This window comes from Lissotriton vulgaris, chromosome 6 (assembly GCF_964263255.1).
Source record: "Lissotriton vulgaris chromosome 6, aLisVul1.2, whole genome shotgun sequence".
Lineage (NCBI taxonomy): Eukaryota > Metazoa > Chordata > Amphibia > Caudata > Salamandridae > Lissotriton > Lissotriton vulgaris.
In genome coordinates, this window is record NC_141694.1 from 319,364,275 (window position 1) to 319,385,188 (window position 20,914).

Consider the following 20,914-nt stretch of genomic DNA (forward strand, 5'->3'; position numbering starts at 1 on the left):
GCTCCTTGATCACTGGCACTGCCAATTTTACCATCATAGGAGATCTGAACATCCATTTTGACGTCACCACCGACAATACGGTTAACACCCTGTTAGCTGATTTAGATGGCCTACAGCTCTGCCAACTTGTCAATGGATCCACCCATATCGGCGGACATCTCCTAGACCCGATCTTTTCTAACTTGACCAACGCGAGCATAGAATCGCCTATCCCCATGACTTGGACAGACCACTGTCTAGTGACCATGACATTGTCCTTTGGGGGCAATCCTAATATAAATCCCACCCAACAGGTGCGAATAAGGCCGTGGAGAAAACTCAGTCTAGAGGAATTCCACGCTCTCCTCACAGCTGACCCTCTTACACTCAGCGATTACCCTAACTTAGGGTATGCTAGTTTTTGTGAATGGATTAATAGGGCCTTAGATGCTCTGATCCCTGCCAAATGGACCAAGGCACGCTCTCACGTATCCAGTCCATGGTTTAACGATGAGCTTACCTTACTAAGAAAGGAGCTAAAAAAACAGAACGCAGATGGAGAAAAGACTACGACCCTGTTCTCAAGACCCTGTACGTCCAGTCTCAAAAGAGCTATCACCGTAACATCTGTAGGGCTCGAGCAGCTTTCTACACCAAAGAGCTCAACAATAGCCACAATGCTTCCAAAACTTTTTTTAGGATACTGAGAGCTTAGTTCCAAAAAATCAATTGGCAAAGCCAGCACCTCATCCACACTGTGCGATAATTTGGCTACTTTCTTCTCGGACAAAATCCAGAAAATCTATAATGCCTTTCCGGCCAGTCCACAACTCATTTCCAAAGCTGACCTTAATAGGCCCAAATTGTATTCCATTCCGGCACTTAGCCAAGAACATTTCTCGACTCTCTGCAATAAAATTAGGTCAGGTTCACCAGCAGACCCCCTTAAACCCGAACATTTCAGAGAAGCGGATGAGACAGTTCTTTGCCCCCTCCGAGACATTATTAACCTGTCTCTTCGCACAGCTAATGTTCCCGCCAGCTGGAAGCAAGCATGGGTTTCCCCCATTATAAAGAAACCCATGCTAGACCCTAACCTTCCAGACAATTTCAGACCGATATCTCTGCTCCCCTGGCCAGCCAAAGTAGGGGAAGCTCATGTCAACTCCATTCTGACTAACTTTCTGACGTCTAACTCCATACTAGACAGTTCCCAACATGGCTTCCGCGCCGGACACAGCACCGAAACAGCCCTCCTGAGTGTGATAGAACATCTTCGAACCATCCTTGACTCAGGAGAAACGGCAGCACTGATCCTTTTGGATCTCAGTGCTGCCTTCGACGCGGTCTACGATGAGGTGCTGTTGTTTAGACTGGAGGAAGCAGGGGTATCTGGTCAGGCCCTCAACTGGTTCAAGTCTTTTCTGTCGGGCAGATGTTTTAGGGTCTCTACCCCGCCGTTTCTCTCCAAAGAATACCCCATTGAACAAGGAGTGCCCCAAGGGTCTGCCCTCAGCCCCACCTTGTTCAATGTTTACGTGCAACCTTTGGCAGAGGTATCCAGGAAACACGGGTTGTCGTTAGTATCATACGCTGACGACACCCAGCTGGTGGTGGCACTTAAAGATGAGAACTTTAAACAGACTCTCGCCGATATCACTAGCTGGATGACATCAAACTATCTCCAGCTCAATGCCAGCAAGACGGAGGTCTTGCTGGTAGGCAAAGACACTACCGCCTGGGGGAACAACTGGTGGCCTGAGGCATTGGGGCAACCACCTGAGCCCAAAAATGTAGTAAAAAACTTAGGAGTATGGGTGGATTCTGCCTTGAATTTTACCCATCACACAAAAAAAGTAGCGGCAAACTGTTTCGGGATCTTACGTAACCTAAGACCTATCCTAAAATACTTTGACCACCAAACTCGCCAATTAGTGGTACAGTCAGCCATTCTCTCACGGCTAGACTATGCCAGCTCCCTGTTAGGGACGAACGTTGCGGAGAAGGCTAGACTGCAACGAGTCCAGAACGCCGCTGCGAGAGTACTTACTGGCCTTCCTCACCACAAGTCAATAACTAACACCCTCATGAAACTTCACTGGCTCCCAGTGGAGAAGAGGATCCTTTTTAAAACTCTGTGCCTTGCTTTTAAAATCCTGAAATCTGCCTCCCCCTATGCTATGCCCACTCCTTTCACTCTATACTCCCCGACGCGCTCTGCGGTCGGAAGGACAGCACCTGGCCATTGTCCCCCCCGTTAAACTCGCCCGGATGGGCGGTCGTTCTTTTAGATACCTAGCAGCAAGGCTTTGGAATAATCTTCCAGCCCAGATACGTGGACTTAACGACTTGCTGTCCTTCAGAAAGGCCATAAAAACTCACCTCTTCTGTTAGTCTTGTTATATTTTCTGCAGAATTTCCATCAGCGGCTACAACCTTCTTTATACGATCAGCTTGCGCCGGGACGCCCCTTTGCTGGGGCAGCCGCGCGCCATATAAATAAATATAACATAACATAACAAAACAGTGGGCCCATTAGCCCACTAAGCCTCCAGACCCAGCTATTATCATCCCTCAACATCGCCAACAGTGCCCATCTATGTAGCTGCCATTCTAACATCATGCCCTCAATCGGATATCAAGAATTGCCAATACTGTGCAATGGTTTAGTCGTTTACCAAGGTAATGAACTGGCTATCGCTCATTCCAAAGACCACTCTTTCAGTCAAAATATTTATCAAAAATGATTGATTTTATTTTGTTTTAGTTATATTTTTCTTTTTCTTTTTTTGAGTTAATAGAGACACCAAATGTATGATTACAACTCAAATCTATTACATTTGTCATCTATAATCTAGGAGGATGAAAAAAGGACTATTAGGCTAAGGCTTGAAGACAAAAGGAAGGGGTAAAAATGCCTGAAATTAAACCCAGAAGGTTGTACATTTAACACATAACACTCATAGACAACAAATTGACGACAGACAGGGAAAGATATATTAGAATTAGGGGGGAAAGAGGGAATTTTTCCTCTATCAAGAGATAATTTTTTATTGGGGGCCTTGTAAGGGTCCTGTTTTAAATTGAACAGGTGGGCCTACTCCACTAAATGGAGAGATATACGGGTACAAATTCCATTCAAATATTAGACCATCCAACATTATTGCAATCAAAACCTATTTTGAAAAACGGTTGGTCTATGAAGCAAATGAATCAGAAAAGAAGGGGGGGGGGTTCAACGCGTTTCGAATCCCTGATGTTTGGGGGATTCTCTTCAGGACCATACAACAATATCTGGAAGACATAAATTAAATAACGTACTGTCAGTTATTCATATGGGCGACATTCAACTTTGTAAAGGAAGTGCAATTGGCTTAAAACATGTACACTCCGGTAACCAAAGGTTACCTAAGTGTACATGTTGTAAGCCAATAACCAAAGGTTACTGGAGTGTACATGTTTTAAGCCAATTGCACTTCCTTTACAATGTTATTTGTGTTACAAAATTGGCAGTAGTTTCACCGACGCAATCATGCAATATCAGACTTGTAACAACAGTGGATTTACCGGCGTGAATATGCACTAATTCATCCGTTTATATAGCTGACGTTTTTGACACCGAAACGCCGTTTTACAACGAATTTACACCTATTTCCTTTTTTCACAGAGAGCAAATTATCTCTCATTAAAGGAACGAAATTTACGGACATAGACTCCCAAATCCAAGATGACCTAGTAGGATATATCCAATCGACTACACATGTAAGTGATACCATCATCAGATATTTCAATAGAAGCCTCATTTTGAAAACAAGATCGTTAGACAAGTATACTTTATTTTTTCAGCCACCAGGACATGAAAAACACTACAAGACAATTCAGGTATGAACTGAGCGCATGCTGAGCCGTATGTAATTTGAATGTCGCCCATATGAATAACTGACAGTATGTTATTTAATTTATGCCTTCCAGATATTGTTGTATGGTCCTGAAGAGAATCCCCCAAACATCAGGGATTCGAATCGCGTCGACCACCCCCTTCTTTTCTGATTAATTTTGCTTTATAGACCAACCGTTTTTCAAAATATGTTTTGATTGCAATAATGTTGGATGGTCTAATATTTGAATGAAATTTGTACCCGTATATCTCTCCATTTAGTGGAGTAGGCCCACCTGTTCAATTTAAAACAGGACCCTTACAGGGCCCCCAAATCTCTTGATAGAGGAAAAATTCCCTCTTTCCCCCCTAATTCTAATATATCTTTCCCTGTCTGTCGTCAATTTGTTGTCTATGAGTGTTGTGTGTTAAATGTACCACCTTCTGGGTTTAATTTCTGGCATTTTTGCCCCTTCCTTTTGTCTTCAACCCTTAGCCTAATAGTCCTTTTTTCATCCTCCTAGATTATAGAAGACAAATGTAATAGATTTGAGTTGTAATCATACATTTGGTGTCTCTATTAACTCAAAAAAACTTTCTTACTCAAAAAAAGAAAAAGAAAAATATAACTAAAAGAAAATAAAATCAATCATTTTTGATAAATATTCTGACTGAAAGAGTGGTCTTTGGGATGAGCGATAGCCAGTTCATTACCTTGGTAAACGACTTAACCATTGCACAGTATTGGCAATTCTTGTTGTTCATTACGTTATTGGCACAGCCTTACTTTGCTTCAGCCAAAACCCCACTTGTTATTTGGCTCAATCGGATATCAGCCTTGACCGCTGGGTCTGGTAGCTCAGTAAACTAATGCCTATTATCAGGAATCGGTGACCTCATGGTTACAAGCTTGACTTCCAACAGGACCCTTCATATTTTCATCCTTTTGAGGCAGATAAAATAAGGAGCATTGTACTGGAAAACAAAAAAAACCTGCTATTCCTGCATTGATGCCCCGAGAGATGAATTTGTGCTTCACAAATACATGTTATGTTATTGTACATGGCTAAAGGTGTGTGACAGAATGCTCAAGCATCGCTTTGGTGCTCCTAGCCCTGGCGGAAAGTGTGTTTTTGAGCAACTGGAAGTACTTCTCATCTGGCGGAATAGGATTATAAATAAGGGTTTCAATTCTGCATTCAGTGGGTATGTGTGCAGGTATACAATAGCTTGATTACACATGCAATTGTGAAAAATACTTTATTTGTTTTTTCACAACCATAAAATAAAACACTTAAAATTATTAAAATGTAAAGTTAAACAAATTCACGATAAAGTGCATCATTATGTCAGAATATGTACAAACATTTTTTTTTACCCAACTCATTATTAACCCTGTTTACAAGTTCAAATGGGAGTTAAAAATATTCCAACTCATTAACAACCATGTTCGGAGGTTCACAATAAAGTACATCATTATGACTGGATATGTGCAGGATTTTCCAACTCATTAATAGCCAAGTTCACAGGTTCAAAATCCGCTTTTCTTAAGAGTGTGTCAATCAAAGTTAAAAACTTTACCCCTTGACAAATTAGAATATTTGATGAACCCTCGCCCAGTGAATAATAGTAGGTCTACAAGTACGGATGTTAAGGACTTTTAAACTTGGTTTTAGAAATGTTCTTCTTGCTTCGCTGACAGTGGGACCGACACACATCGCGTGGCATAGTGATTCATTAAGATATCCACATAGTCTACAAGTTGTGTTAAGATATTTCCCTTTCCAACTTGGTTGCAAATCCTTGGTTTCTTATACTCCAAACCGATACAGCATACACTTCTTCTTTAGAAACAATCTGAAGTGGGCTGCTAGGTAATCTTGAGGTTTTAGTTTTACATAAGAATTTATTACTGTCCAAGAATGTCGTCTTTTTGCCACTGTGTTTTTGCAGCGCCATTACACACTCTATTAAATGCCATCCTTTCCATGTTACTGTCCCATGCCTTTTGAATGTCCTATTCCACCAGCGCTGATCATAGATGTTCACCCCTTGATTCTGTTTTTTTTTTGTTCAAACTGGGCCCTTATTTCTGTCCAGCATAGATTGTTCTATGTGCCAGGTTCCGAGGAGCGAAGTTTCAAACATAGTTTCACAAAAAACGATTGTGTCTGGAATTTCTGATTTTGTAGCCCATATTCCAGACGAATCTGTGCTGGTGACAATACTCTAGGCATGTTAAAAACTGCTTTATACACTTTTGTTTGTAAATCATTTAAAATTCAAAATTCCCGACCGTGCCATATTTCCAAACTGTTTGCCAGTGCTAGAAGTAACTGAGCTGCCATTGTTTTTAAAAGATGGCTATAAGACAGGCAACTTAATTTCAATTGTAGCTGTTTGTATGCGAATATTTGTGCCTTTGCTCTTATTGCACTTTTTTGGTCAGTAAAGGACATACATAGCCATAAATTAATGCCCAGATACTTGTAGGTGACAACTTCCTCTATATCTTTACCCTTAGCTGACCACTTGAATTTTTTTGAGTCTTGGACCTACTAATCGCACCACTTTTGTTTTTTTCATATTTATCTCCAGCCCCTGACAGTCAAAGTAGTTGGTTAGGTAATCAATGACTCTCATATTTATCGCCAGCCCCTGACAGTCAAAGTAGATTGCAATTGTATTTGTCCTCCACTGTGCTGCAGTGATCAGGGCAGGTCCAGCCTCCTATCCAGCAACGTGGCTCAGTGAGTTAATACTTGCCGCTGACATCGGCAGTAACCTGAAGCTCGGTGGCGGAGGAACAACCAGAAGGGCCATAATGCAACAACGAAAATGGGCCACCCTGCCCCCAGTATGATAGTAAAGGACATCCAAAACTCAGGTGAAGTGGGCACCTTAAACACTAGTGCCCCTGTGCCACTGCACCTGCTGCACCATTGACCGCTCCGCATTTTCACAAGTTAAAATCCTGACTAGTGGGTCTGAACCCTCCAATCTCGAGAGGCTGGTAAACTGACTTCCACTAGATTGACTAAAAGCAACCTCTGTTATATTTATTGTTATTTTATATATCTGTGATGGGGCCACAAAAATGATCATGTACCAGCGGCATGCTCCTTCCGCTTTCCTATAGTATGTGTTTCGAGAGGCTGTCATCTTGTTCATCAGTAACTGGTGCAGTCACATGTGGGAGAATTATCACTTGCACATGTAGGGTTGGGCGAGTACTGCCCCCTGCTTGTGCCTCAACCTTTGATGATGTCGGCGCTGTGAGGTACTTTTCTGCCACAGCTGACAGGCAGATTTTCCAGCACATCTATAATCTTTCAATGCTCCTTGCTGCGTGTGCCGTGTGATGGACAAATCCTAGTAGAGATGCTCTTTATTCATATTTTTATGTCTTTGTTTCCTCGGTGTTTGAATAAAGTGTGAGGTATGTTCTTAAGCCACGCAACTATGCCACTCAGTGACCATGTGTGGGATGTTCATGGGCATGCGCATGCGCACGGGGTTTTATTTTGGAGCACTGCTACGCTATGTATTCAGGGGGTGTAGCTGTCAGAGAGCTCCTCGGCCAGTTCTCTGGAGTTTGAGATGCAAGAGGTTCCCAAGTATGTGCTCTGAATATTTACCAAATTGCTCTAGTCCCTTTTAGTCTCTCTTAGGTAAATATCTTTCTATCGTCTTCGCCTTCAATGAGACTAAGGGGCAGATTTATGTTAACTGGCGCATTCCCAGGGATGCGCAGTTAATGTGCGTCACAGTGCGCCACAGCTCCGCCACCCATGGTGCGCCGCGTTTACAATACGGCGAACCATGGTGCAAAAACGGCACAGATGCGTGCCGCATCTGTGCCGGAAAGGTGGCGCATTGCAGGAGTTGCGTCGCAAGAGCGACGAAGCTCCAGCAAGGCTCGGGGATGCCCCATCTTCACAATGCTGCGTCAAGACCTACACCTGCTTCAAGCAGGCGCAGGGTTTTGACTCAGCATTGCCCTGAAAGTGACTGAGTAAAATCTCATAGATTTCACTCAGCCACTTTCAGGAGGCGCAGGAACGCCCCCCCCCTGCGCAGGAACGCTTCCTTATGGGGCAGGGCTTTACAACGTGACGCATCTCCTATATGCGTCACGTTGTAAATAGGGCGCATTGTTTGCGCTGCCGTTGCGTCAAATAAAGTGACGCAATTGCGGCGCAAAGAGGCGCAAGGGCATCATAAATCTGCCCCTAAATGTCTTGCTCCATCAGACCCATAATGTTCAAGGTTCTACTAATAGAAAACTGCCTTAAAGTGGATCTGTCCCTCATTCGAAATTCCTTTTCGCAAGCCTGGGCGTTCTTGTCACGGCCCCATGTGCCTTTTCATTACTTGTTCAAATGGGCGCAGGTGCAGGAGAGTCTACAGCTGAGCTCGAGGCCAGGGTTCTCTTTTTCCAGGTGATTACAGATAATTAATGGCTGTGACATAGCTGCGATTTTAAAATTAATACAAGCCACAGACTTGCTGAAGCGTGGAAGAGATTTGAAAGTGAGGCCCTAAGAATAAAGAATATATTACGGAAATATTTTTCCACCTTTTTGTAAGTTTTGGAAAGTAGTACTGAAAATATTTTTTTCACTGAATGTTCTTTGTTTTGTTTGCATTAGGCTAGCATTTCAGATGCAGTGTTTTATATGGAGTAAAGGCACTATTTCATATTCAAAAGGATATCAGGCATTTCGATGGAACTATATATATATTAGTATATGTATGTTTAGTAAATGCATGTTTAGTACTTGAACTTGAAAAGGAATGTCTTATTACTTACCGGTAATCTTCATTACCCCGATTAGGGTCCTCCCCGTCCCAGTCCTTACCACGTGAGGCAGTCCTGCCTCCACCCAGCCAATCAAAACGCCAGAAATCCAAAGGTCGAAGGTGACATAAGCCCCTCCCACCCACCGCCATGCCTGTTATCAACAAGACTCAGACACAAACACAGCGGGAGGGAGGGAGGGAAGAGGACTGGGACGGGGAGGACCCTAATCGGGGTAATGAAGATTACCGGTAAGTAATAAGACATTACCCCCTCATGGGTCCTCCCCGTCCCAGTCCTTACCACGTGAGGAACTCACAAGCAGAGAACCAAGAAGAAAAAATGCAGGACACCAGGGATCCATGCAAAAGTACAAAACTTCAAACAATAAAGTATTGACGAACAGCAGCGTACAAGACTTCAACAAAAACCGTCAGAAGAGGCAAGAAAACATCAAGCCGAGAATGTTGCACAAAAGTGTGACGGGACCGCCAAAAGGCCGCCCCACAAAGCACCAGGATAGAGACCCCGCCCCCATCAGCACAGGAAGCAGACACAGAACCCACAGGAGACAAACAGGGTAGGAGAAACCCGAGACTGTAGTGAACATCGGAGGCAAAACAGAAGAGCCCCGCGAACACCCAAAGAAGGGGAACAGGAGAAACCCCCACAGCAGGCAAAACAGGAAGCAACACCTCCAGCCGCAAAAGGAAACACGAAGAAACAGGCAGAAAAGCCCGATCAAAGCCGCAAAACAACTCAAACCTGCAGAAACTGCAAAGAAGGAAACAAAACGAGCAAGGCACCCAACCCACCCAACCGACAAGCGGAAGAGAAGGCCAGCAAAAAAAAACACCGCAGTGGACAACCACAACACGTCCACCACTAACAAGGACATGAAAGGGGCAACCGCAGACCATGCAAAACAGCAGGCAAGGCCCAAAGAAGAAATGAGAACAGGAGAGCCCGGACAACGAAGCAAAAGCTCCGAAGAAGCCGACCGACCAAAGGGCAACAACCACCGAGGAAGTCCCCAGGCCCCGACAAGCACAAACCGCCGACAATGAGCAGACAAAGCAGAAGGGGAAAAATCCCAACAACAAACCCAAGCCGGAGAAACCAGCACAGAAACAGGAACCCCACCATGGATTCCGACCAAGAGAAGAGCACCAGGAAACAAAAGAGCCCCAAAGTGCATCACAGCTCCAAAGAGCGGAAGGCCAACGCGACCAACACATGCCACAGGCCACCACAGAAGAACAGCCCAAAGACGCTAAAGACAGCCGCTCAAGAGACAGGCAGTCAGAAGCAAGCGCCAAAGACAGGGCAAAGATAGCTGCGGACCCAGAAGCAGAGCCGGAGGCAAGGGAGGCTGGCCAAATCCGACTCCCAACAGCAACAGCAGGAGCGGAAACCAAAAACAGCAAGGCCAACCCAACAACACTGACACCCCCCAAACCTCCGCAGAGCGCCCGGGAGGAGAAAAACAGGAGGGAAGGTATACAGAAAACCCGAAGGCCAAGGAAACGAGAGAGCAACCCCCGAGGACAGACCACCCCGGAACAAAAACCGGGGGAGAAGAGCAACAGGAGGGGAAGCAAAAATGACCAAACCAAGAGTCCCAAACCAAAGACAAAAGGACCTGGAACAGAGGAACAGACAGAGGGAATGCTACACGAAGCAGCAAGACAACCCAGGGCAGGGCCATTCCAAGCACCAGCGCACAGTCCCAAGCACCTACGCAATGTCCCAACAAAAGGACACGTCCCGTCGAAACAAGCACCAGACAGCACCAAACAGAGGACGGCAGGAAGCGGCCTAAGCCACCAAAAGAAGGCACAACCAGAGTACCAATCCAGTAAAGAAACCAACCACCGTAACAGGGATGCCTCTCAAGACCCTCTGAAAGACAACAGAGAAGTCGCCGCCCAGACACAAGACAGGGAAGCCCGCAGGAACAGAGACACGTACCGGGACCCCCCAAGAAGGCCCAAACAACAACGAGCCCCCAGAGCGCCAGCCCGAACAACAGACAAGCCGGCCACCAAGGACCCCAATGGGGCCCCCAACCCAAGGACAGGCATCCAAGGACAACAAGAGAAGAGAGGAAAGCAGAAATGCACCCCCCACACCAGGACAGGAGAGCAAAGCCACCAGACCAGGGGAGAGAGGAACCAGAGCCTCGCAACCAGCAAGACCAAGGACCCAACAAGTCATCAGAAGAAACACCAAGGACACGAGGTGCACAAGAGCCCAAGGAACCACAGCCGAGGAGGCGACCACCATCTGCCGGACACAAAACCAACCCCGAGCCGGGGCAGGAGGGAGACCGAGTAGGACCCGCAGAAGATCCAACAGGACAGAGAACAGATCCGGATATATGGAACGCCTCATGAAAAGCGTGTCATCCAAGCGCAGGGACCATGTCAACCCCCTCCAGCAACGCTCAACAGAAAGCATACGAGCCGCTGAAGCGAGCACTGAGAAACAGCCCCCAGCAAAGCGTCAAACTGGTCCCGAGGAACTGAAGCCCCCGAACAGGAACCAGACGAGGAACGGCCAGACCCAAAACGACCCCAGAAACCGGAACCAGGCCAGCAAACCCCCACAGCAGGAGCCAGCACCGTGGAAAAAAACCAGAGGAGCATGAGAGAGACCGAAAGGAAACACCTGAAAACAGGAAACGGAACTCAACCACCGCAAACCTCTGAGCAGCCGGATGGAGGGGAACGAGAAAAACAGGAGACTCCCACACCTAGGGAAGCCAAAATTACCCACCAAGAAGAGGGGAAAACCGGGCTGCAAGGGGCACAACCGAAAGGGACACAGCCGGACCAACCCGACCAAAGCCCAGGGAGGCAGAACCGAACAGAAAGACCAACGGGAGCCAGGACCTGGAACAGAGAGAAAGAGGACCCCCGGCCCCACACCATCACCTGAAACCAGCACCACAGAGCGTAGCGACAAAAAATTGGCCGACGCCAAAGAAGAATGGCCTAAAAGGGGGACGGCCCGCAATGGAAACCGGCAACCAAGAATGACGACCAACAGGAATCACCATTCTCAAAGCAGACCGGACCAATGACACCAAAGGAGATAGGCGACCCACAAGCAGGTCAACACCAGGAGTGGAACACATAACCTGAAGAGGAAGAGATGCAACCACCAGGCCACGGAGACTCCTCCCGGGCACAACCCATCCGACTGACATTCAGGGGCAGCAGCAGGCGCCGCAGAGGCAGGGAATCAAACGTAGTGCAAAAAATGCAGGCATAGGACCAAGGCACTAGGGGAATGGCAAAGCACAAAAACGCAGGCCAGAGAGAAATCTCACAAGCCCCGCCGCCCTGGTAGCCGAGGACAAGGCCCAACCCTCCGGGACCGGAAGGAGGGACCCCTAAGAAAGCACAGACCGAAAAAGAGCAAGCATACACCCCAAAAAGGAGAGGCAGCATACGAACTCTTGAGAGCGGAATCCACCAACCGCCCAACCCGGACCTCCAGGGAAGAAGCCTCCGAAGACCGAGGGAAAAGGCGCAAAAAAGAAGAAAAATGGAGGATACCAGGTGACAAAGACCGCCAGGCGAAATCGTGTCCCCAGAAAGAGAGGAACACCCCGCATGGCAATGCCAAGCCACACCGCAGCCAGAACAGCCAACAGGACAGCACGAAATGGCTAGTAAAAAATGGGAATAAACCCCGCCGGAGCAAATGAATCAGGGAGAAAGACCCAGCAACAAAAACGCCAGAAAACTCATGGACCATCCCCGAATGTATACCCCAACAGGGAAAAAACGTCCACGATCCCACCAACAAGAGATGATGGCATAGCCCCATGCACCAGCAGCGCAGACAGCGCAAAACAGTCCAAGAAAAACTGCAAAAGATGCTACGTGGACAAAGAGAATGCAAATTTCCAAAGCACAGCATGAAAATGAACATCCCAAGTCACATTGACAGCATAGGCAGGACTTGAACCCTCAGCACATGATAGCCCGTGACACCAGAGGCATATGACATACCAATGAGCAACAGCTCTGTGGATGCACAGGAGAGGAAGTCCCCCTCAAACATGGCGAGTAAAGGAGTAAACCCCATATATGGAACGCTTCACGAATATGCATGTCATCCATGTGCAGGGACCATGCTAATCTACTCAGTAACGTTCCAAGCCTAGTATATGTGCTGCCGAAGCGAGCACCAGGAAAACACCCAACACACATTGGTGGCGGAATTGAAAGGAAGTGCCCAGCAACCTCCAGGAAACACTGCCCCAAACAGCAATCTCATATGTGAGAACAGAAAAGAAACAAAAAGGGCAGCCCTGCAGTCTCCACCCACAGCCACATATGAAGAACATGGCCGCAGGGGCCGGCCACTGCACTAAAGCACCAGCGCCGGAACGACCTGGGGCCAGAACACCAGGAGGGCTCCCCGCCCCAGCCCAGCACATGAACGGGGAGCATCCTGACCCCAGAACAGGAGCGTGGCCGGCCGGAGGACCGGAGCGGCCGCGCCGGTAAAAACATGAAGACCATACAGAAGCATTTAAAAATGCAAAAGAAATACTCACGGCACCGCCAAACCACCCAGAAGCAAACAGGAACAGAGGCAGGAACCGGGAGCACCAGCGTTCCGACAGCCGTCGGAGCAGAAAAAAAACAGGCATGGCGGTGGGTGGGAGGGGCTTATGTCACCTTCGACCTTTGGATTTCTGGCGTTTTGATTGGCTGGGTGGAGGCAGGACTGCCTCACGTGGTAAGGACTGGGACGGGGAGGACCCATGAGGGGGTAATGCCATGGCATGTTGGGTCAGGAGAAAATATCTCCTCTGTAGGTAATGGTGCCTTTTATGACGCCGACTGATGTTACAAACCTACACACAAGTTTTCACATCATCGTATAAGATTTCTTCTGGTCCTGTTTTATGAACAAGGCTTGTTTGTAGTACTGAAAGCTCTTAGGTCATGTTTTAATGTCGTGCATTGGTTTAATAGTTTATCGCCACCTGCATACAAATGACTTGAATTTCAATTTCAATTCTTTTTTTCTGTAATTCCTGCGTGAGGCTTTCGTGCTGAACGCATAAAATTATATGCAAAATAAAATAAATGGTCTTAAATAAAAAAAGATAATAAAATCATTATAAACACGCTTACGTCTTTAATCCATCCTTAAACTAACACACGAGGTTTGCTTATAATGATAGAGGCGGAGGAGTGTAATTCTCGGGTGGGGTAGGGGGTTAAGGAAATATATACTCTGACTAAATCCACGCTTTACAGTGGGGATAACAAAATATTAAAGAAAACATAAAATAAAAACATAATCTAGGAGGTAGTGGGCATCATTAATGTCATTTTTTGTCCTTGACTTTTGGCTTTTTTAAAGTGCAGCTGCAGTAGCAAGAGTAACAGTATGAAGTGTTTTGGCAGAAGTGCTTCACAAAAAGTGAAAGACTGAATAGAGGTAATAGAAAGATTTTTCAATTTTGCAATACATCACTTTATTTTTTATAAAAGTCGTCACCGCCTCATGCTTCTCTACCCTGAAGATGCTGAGCAAGGTTTTCAAATGGCTCTCAGTCAGCACCCGTAAAACTGTCATACTCGCCTGGTCACAAGCAAGCTGACTTATGAAACACTCTCTAAGCCGGGATAAAAAAAATTCACCAGAAGGCTGTAGAATTCGGAATTCACCAGCCAGAATCACCCTCAACCTCCCACACTGCACTCACATCACATCACACCACACCTGAAGAACGTCCACTGGTTCCCCATTTAGAAACGAGCACAATTTAAACCTCTTAGCCACACTTTCAAGGCACTACATAACACAGGCCCAGCATACCTCAATATTTGCATCTGCTTTCACAAACCTTTAGACACCTCAGTTCATCTGGACTATTACTTGCACAAATCCCACGCATAAGGAAAACCAGATCCGGCGCTCAAGCCTTCTCCTACACAGCTCCGAAAGCATGGAACAAACGCCTGCTACATATAAGAGCCTCCTCACTTTTTGAATCCCTCAAGAAGCTGAAGACCTGACTTTGTGTCATCCCACCAGGCCCTTGATGTGGCTAGTTTCAAACCTGCTCAGTACAGGGTAGCCTGGCGGGTGATTGTGTGGCTAGAAATCTGCATAAGGTAACAAACATGAGCATCATTTCTATGGTCCAAAATGACTAACATGTCAGTCCCCCTCTTCACTTCAGAAAGGATGGTGCAACTCTGGTAGTGATGAATGTATTCTGATCATTTAGTAGAAATACTGACCTCCTGATTCAAGACTCACTCACACATTGTCCATTTCTCTCTATTCTATTTTTTGATTGGATAAGGAATTAGTCGGTAATTCACGGGATCACACCGTTCCTTCAGTTCTGCAATTTCTCTAGACTTTTGCAGATGGGGCAGGATATTATTCTGGCTGCCATAAGCCACCATCTCGCCCCCATTAATGTTACATGTAGAATACATAGCTAGTGGTTGATACGCATGGCGGAAAGGATTTTATGTGAATTTGTAAATCTATCTCAGAGCTTCCTATGCTTAATGTGTTCTTTTATGGTTATTAATTCCTTTGGTCTTTGTTGCAGAGACTGATTTTTTGCCTTGCATCAGAAATAAAATCACATAAAAATGTCAATGACTACTATCTCTACCACCAATGTGTTGCTTTTTGTAAAAAAAAAAATTTTTTTTTAAAAGACTGGGATCCAGGAGTGAAGAACATGTTGTGAGGTCATTTCTCATAAGGTATCTCTTAAAAGCATAGATAAAAGGTCTCAATTGAGGTATTTCTCCTATGGACTTATATGAGAGGTATGCTTCTAAAGTGAGAATGAGGCTTGATTTTGCTGACTAGAGTCCTTTCCAGAACTTAGATTCAGGTTGTTCAATATTCTTGACAGGTTTTTGAGTACCATACATAATGACACCATCAATCTGTACGTCCAGTGCTTAGTTCATATCTTTTACAATATAGAGAGCCAAGCAAAGGACAAGTATCTTTTGTATAAGCATATTTGATTGTTTTTCATCTGTTAAAACAGGTCACAGTAAAACAGACTGTCAGCTCCCGAGGGAGGCTAAAATCAATACAGTATTAAACATTACAAAAAAATGATATCAGTCTCGTCACATCATCCTCACAACGAACCCATATCTGCCACCCTAAGCCATTTCCCGCATACTTTGGCATCTTTAGTAGGGAAGCCCTGGACCTCATATACTGGCTTCTTCTCCTGGGCACATCAGTCTACCCAATGTCTCCATTGTGCCATTGTTGGTGGCTTGGAAGACTTCCGGTGGGCGGCTACATCACATTTAGCTACCATCAGTGCTGTCCCAGGAACGTTTGATCTGCATCTGTCCGGACAAGTATTTCAATGTCTTTTTCTGCAGTTTGAGTTTTCTTTAGCGATTAATCTGCATGCAAGGGGCAACTCCTTTCATTGTTTATTTGTAGACACAAATATAAGTAGTTTGTGACTATTCCTAAAAATATTGCATTGAATTGAGGGAGGTTTGCTCCTACTGTTATTGGTTCTTTTTGAGAATATTTTTTTTAGCTCTTCCAATGTACATTCAGTTTTTTCCTTTTAATTGCAGTAGTTTTCTGGCACTTTAAGACGTTTTCGGATTGCTAGAGGGAGTCCTGGTGATTAACATGAAATTGGCACAAAGGGCTTTTGCCTACATCTGATCACTTACTTTCATGACATCTTCTATTGAGATCTGTAGGACTTATTAGTACCCTTAGTACACCCATTAAAAAGTGTTAGGCCAAAAGGCAACCTTGCTTTACAACGCTTAGTTTGAGATGGGCACTTCTTCGGCACGTGAGTCTGATTTTAGCCTATATAATATTAAAGTTTCTTGCAGGCGTTTTCTATTAGTAAATTGAGCCTATGTCTGTTGCCTCACTGACAAATACTTCCAGTTCCTCAAAAACATAGTTTTTATGTTAATCAGTCCTCTTTAGAGTGCCCTCCACGCTCTTCTATTTCTTTGTCAGCAACAGGTTTGATATTCTATTGCAAACCTCTTTTCATTTTTTGTAATCTACAGTCAGCCAAATGTAAGGCCCCTTGGGACCATGGACTCCCGACAGAGATTGGGCACTGTTTCTAATTACTTTCATTCATTAATGCATTAGACTATTTCATGGGTTAATTAAAACCTTCACCATTCGAGTGTCCAAGGAACTCCCGAACAGAACTCTATACCTGATCCTTAGCAAGACTTATTGTTACCCTTTGCTTGCCAAGTTATTTGCAGGGTAGTAATAAATATCTAGTCCCCACCTTATTGCTTTACCTAGATATAATCATTGACTGACCCTCTACGTTGGTCATAGTATGTTGGACAAGTTATTTGTCCTTTGTTGTTTGCATTATATTTCGATCATAGTTCTGCCTCAGCTCAACTAGGTCATACCCGTTTTGTTGATAACCAGGACACCATGTTTCAGTATTGGTGCTTTGTAGGTCCTTCTCTTTGTCACCTAGATATCCTCTCAAGCCCTATGTTCCTGTTTTTGCATTCCAATCTCTGCAGCTATAAACCTCTAATTTCCACTCTTGTTAACTCCTTGGAAGGCTTTTGAGACATCTTTAGCTGTTAACCCCAAATTAAGTTTTCACTATGGAAGATATGCCTTCATAATTGCCAAACTGTTTCTGGAGTTTGACCCATTACCTATAGCTCTGAACAAATATTGTCATCCCCTATTCAGTAAAATGTAACTTTACTGACACTGATTTAGAGACTTCTCAAGTCTTTGATGTATTTATTAATGTTCTGTTTTTATTACTAGGGCCTCTAACTGCAAGTGGACTTTAACTAAAAGTCCTGAGGATTGTACATGCCACATGCCCTCAGGAATTTACTTATAATCTAATATACAACGGCATGCCCTTTTTATCTTTCCATATTTAAAAATAATCAATGTTGTTTGTTTGTTTATTTATTTATTATGAGTTTTATATAGCGCTAACCAGACCCGAAGGTAACGGAGCGCTTTACAACAAGAAACACTCAGAGGATACATTAAGCAATTTAGTATATAGAAAAAATGTCACTTGTAAATTAAGATATCGCAGTAGACTGAACATGGACCATATGACAGTTATCGCAGTAGACTGTAAGGGGAACATATGATGCCCCACTGAGGATGTTGTAGGGATCCCCATGACTCATGGATAGGTTTGGCCGGTAAGTGGGGGTGAGAGGTAGTCAATGCGGAGAGTGAGGTAGAGGTCATTGAAGACAAAGTGTCTGTGTGGGACTATGGTTTGTCTTTGGCGACTGGCTTGGAGCTATCCATCTGGGGGTGATCGGTTGAGGAGGAAGTCCTTGAGTTGCCTTTTGAATTTCATGTAGGAGGGGTTAGTCCTGATTTGGACTGTTTTTTTTGTCTGCAAAATTTCGGGGGGATAAAGAGTAGAGTGTTTGTGCTCCTCAGGGTTCTTCACTGCCCGGCCTTCTGGAGTTTAGCAGCCAGGTAGGCGTGTTTTATTGTGTGCAACACTTTGTGCGTGAGGCAAGCGGATCTGAAGCTGGCACGCATTTCGACAGGGAGCCATTTTAGCTCTTTGAGTGCAGGCGAGATGTAATCATATTTCTTTACTCTGGTGAACATTCTGGCTGCTGCATTCAGAGTTGATCTGAGTGGAGCTAGATGGGATTTTTCTTCTCCTGTGAGGGTTGCAATTCCGTAGTCCAGTCTGGACAGTACCAGGGATTGTGTAGCTTGTTTACTAAGATGGATGAAGGGTTTTATTTTGTTGAGTATTTTAAGGTTGTTGCTTTTTGCGGTGTTTTTGATGTGTTTGTTCATGTCTAGTTTGGGGTCCAGAGTGATTCCCAATGATTTTGCGGAATCAGCTAGGGTGAGGTTATGATGGAGAGCCTCAATGGCTTGTGTTTTGGGTGTTCTCCTCTTTGTTAGAGGTGAGGAGGATTTCCGTCTTATCCTTTTTTAGTTTTAAGTGGTTGCGTGAAAGCCAGTGCTGGACTTCTCGTAGAGTGGCATTCAGTCTCTGGATGTCTTCGATGGAGGAGGTTTCCAGGTAAATTTGGGTATCGTCTGCGTAGAGGTCGATGGGAATGTTATTTTTTTGAGTATGGAGGTAAGGGGCTCTATATATATGTTGAAAAGTTGTGGGGAGAGTACTGATCCTTGGGGGACACCCCTATATAGAGGGAGTGGGTCAGACAAAAGTTCTTGATTTTTATATTTTGGGTGCAGTTCTGTAGGAATGAGGTGAACCACTGTAGGGCACCCTCCTCTGCTCCCGCCCTTTCTTGAAGTGCTTTGATGAGTAGTTTGTAGTCAACTGTGTTGAAGGCTGTCGATAGATCCAAGAGTATGAGTAGGCAGCATTGGCCTTTGTCCAGAGATTTGTGCATATCATCTATTATATTTAATACTGCTGACTCTGTACTTTATCTTTTTTGGAACCCCGATTGATGAGGATCAAGAAGGTTGGTGATGTCTAGGTGTTGAGTGAGTTGGATGAGAACACATCTTTCCAGAATTTTCGCTAGGAGAGGGAGGTTAGAGACAGGTCTGAAGTTGTTCAGAACGTTTGTGTCCGAGCTAGGTTTTTTCAGTAGAGGAGTGACTTGGCCGATTTTGAGACAGTCAGGCATGACTCCAGTGCTCAAGGAGCTGTTTGTAATTTTAGTCCAGTGCGGGGCTAGGCATAGTTTGAGCTTCTTAGCCAGATGGGCCGGTAAGGGATGCTGTGCTGTGCTGAGGGTTTGGTGTTAAGAGATCATTTTGATGACCTCTGCTTCGGAGATGGGGTTGACGGCTTTCCATAAGTTGGGGGAGGTGTTTAGGTGTGACATTTTCTGACTTAGTAGGCAAATTATTGTTGTGTGGGCTTTTCTGTACGTCCAAGGAGAATTGTATCTTGGAGATTTAGTCATTGAAGAAATTGGCAAAGTTTTCACACAGGTCTTTGGAGGCGATAACTTGTGTCATAGGGGGTTTAGAGGTTTGTTGCTTGATGAGGCTGAAAAGTTCCTTGGGTCTGTTCTTAGCTTTGTCCAGGACGTTGCGAAAAGAAGCATGTTTTTTCATTTTTTATGTGTTTGTTGTATCTCCCTTTTACTGCTTTGAGTCTAGATCGTAGGATTGTGGACAGGTTGTTTTGCCACAGTCTTTCTGCCACTCTAAATTTTCGGAGTTGAAGTCTGAATTGAACCATGATTTGGAAGGAATGTTCCTGACTCTTTTTAGTTTCAGGGGAGCTATTTGGTCCATAATGGAGGTCATGGTGGAGTTGTACTGAGAAATGAGTTCAGTTGCTGATAGTTCATCCGTGTGTAAAGAAAGGATGGAGCTTACCTTTAACTTTCATTACTCATTGTGTTTCAAATATAGTTGGTAAACCTGTGAGAAAGTATTTGTTGAAGCCTGTAGAATATGCAAGACCAACACAAATTCATAAGTTAAAAGCACTATCAAACTGGAAGGTAAGCCGGTTTTGAAATATCTAGAATCTCAGCAAATAACGGAACACAACCGAGCCGTAAAAACACTTCTTACACAGAAGTGGGTGCTACATAATATTAAGTTCCTAATTTTGTCAAAACCTTCCCAGCATGCTGTGGGAAAGAATAACCTGCTTTGAAGGACTGATATTTTGTGAGAAAACTGTATGGCCTAATGTCTCAGCATCTGCCTGTTTTTACTATTTACATCATAATAAAGGACACACATTTTAAGAGTTGTTCTGCATATATATCCCAGCCCACCTTGCAGAGTAAGATGCACATTTTCTATTAGCCATGATCATTAGACTGTGATCATCATGTGTGCATTTGGTTTACTTGTTGCTAGTTTATTACCATGGATATTAGCTTTAGTTGCTACAACAGAAATGCCATGGATATGGATAGACAGAAAGGAGCCCTTGTAACTCTATATTGATAAATGAGTAAAATAGTCTGATATATCAGAACACCCATCATTTAAGTAAAATGTCCACCTCATAAAAAAAGATTATACAAGTACCACAAAACCAACCATAGATACACATTATGTCATTATCACACCTCACATTATCCTTGGATGATAGCTTGAGTAGGGAGGAAAGTTGTAAACTCCCAAAATCCCATTTGGAACTCCTATGACAAAACTACTTGTTACATGCTTTCCAGGAAAACTCGAAAAATAGGATTCTCTCTTTCAATCTCTCTCTCTCCGGCTGCCTACTAATTGGTTAATTGTGCGCTATA

At 44.5% G+C, this 20,914-nt stretch overlaps 1 protein-coding gene and 1 non-coding gene across 11 annotated transcripts in view; both read right to left on the minus strand.

Moving 5' to 3' along the window:
• HPCAL1 (hippocalcin like 1) overlaps positions 1-20,914 on the minus strand; it is a 1,564,223-nt gene that overhangs the window by 911,190 nt on the left and 632,119 nt on the right. The gene's annotated exons all lie outside the window — the stretch shown is intronic.
• On the minus strand, positions 12,752-12,858 carry LOC147707294 (U6 spliceosomal RNA). The gene has a single exon (XR_015296911.1). It is a non-coding gene; the product is annotated as a U6 spliceosomal RNA (small nuclear RNA).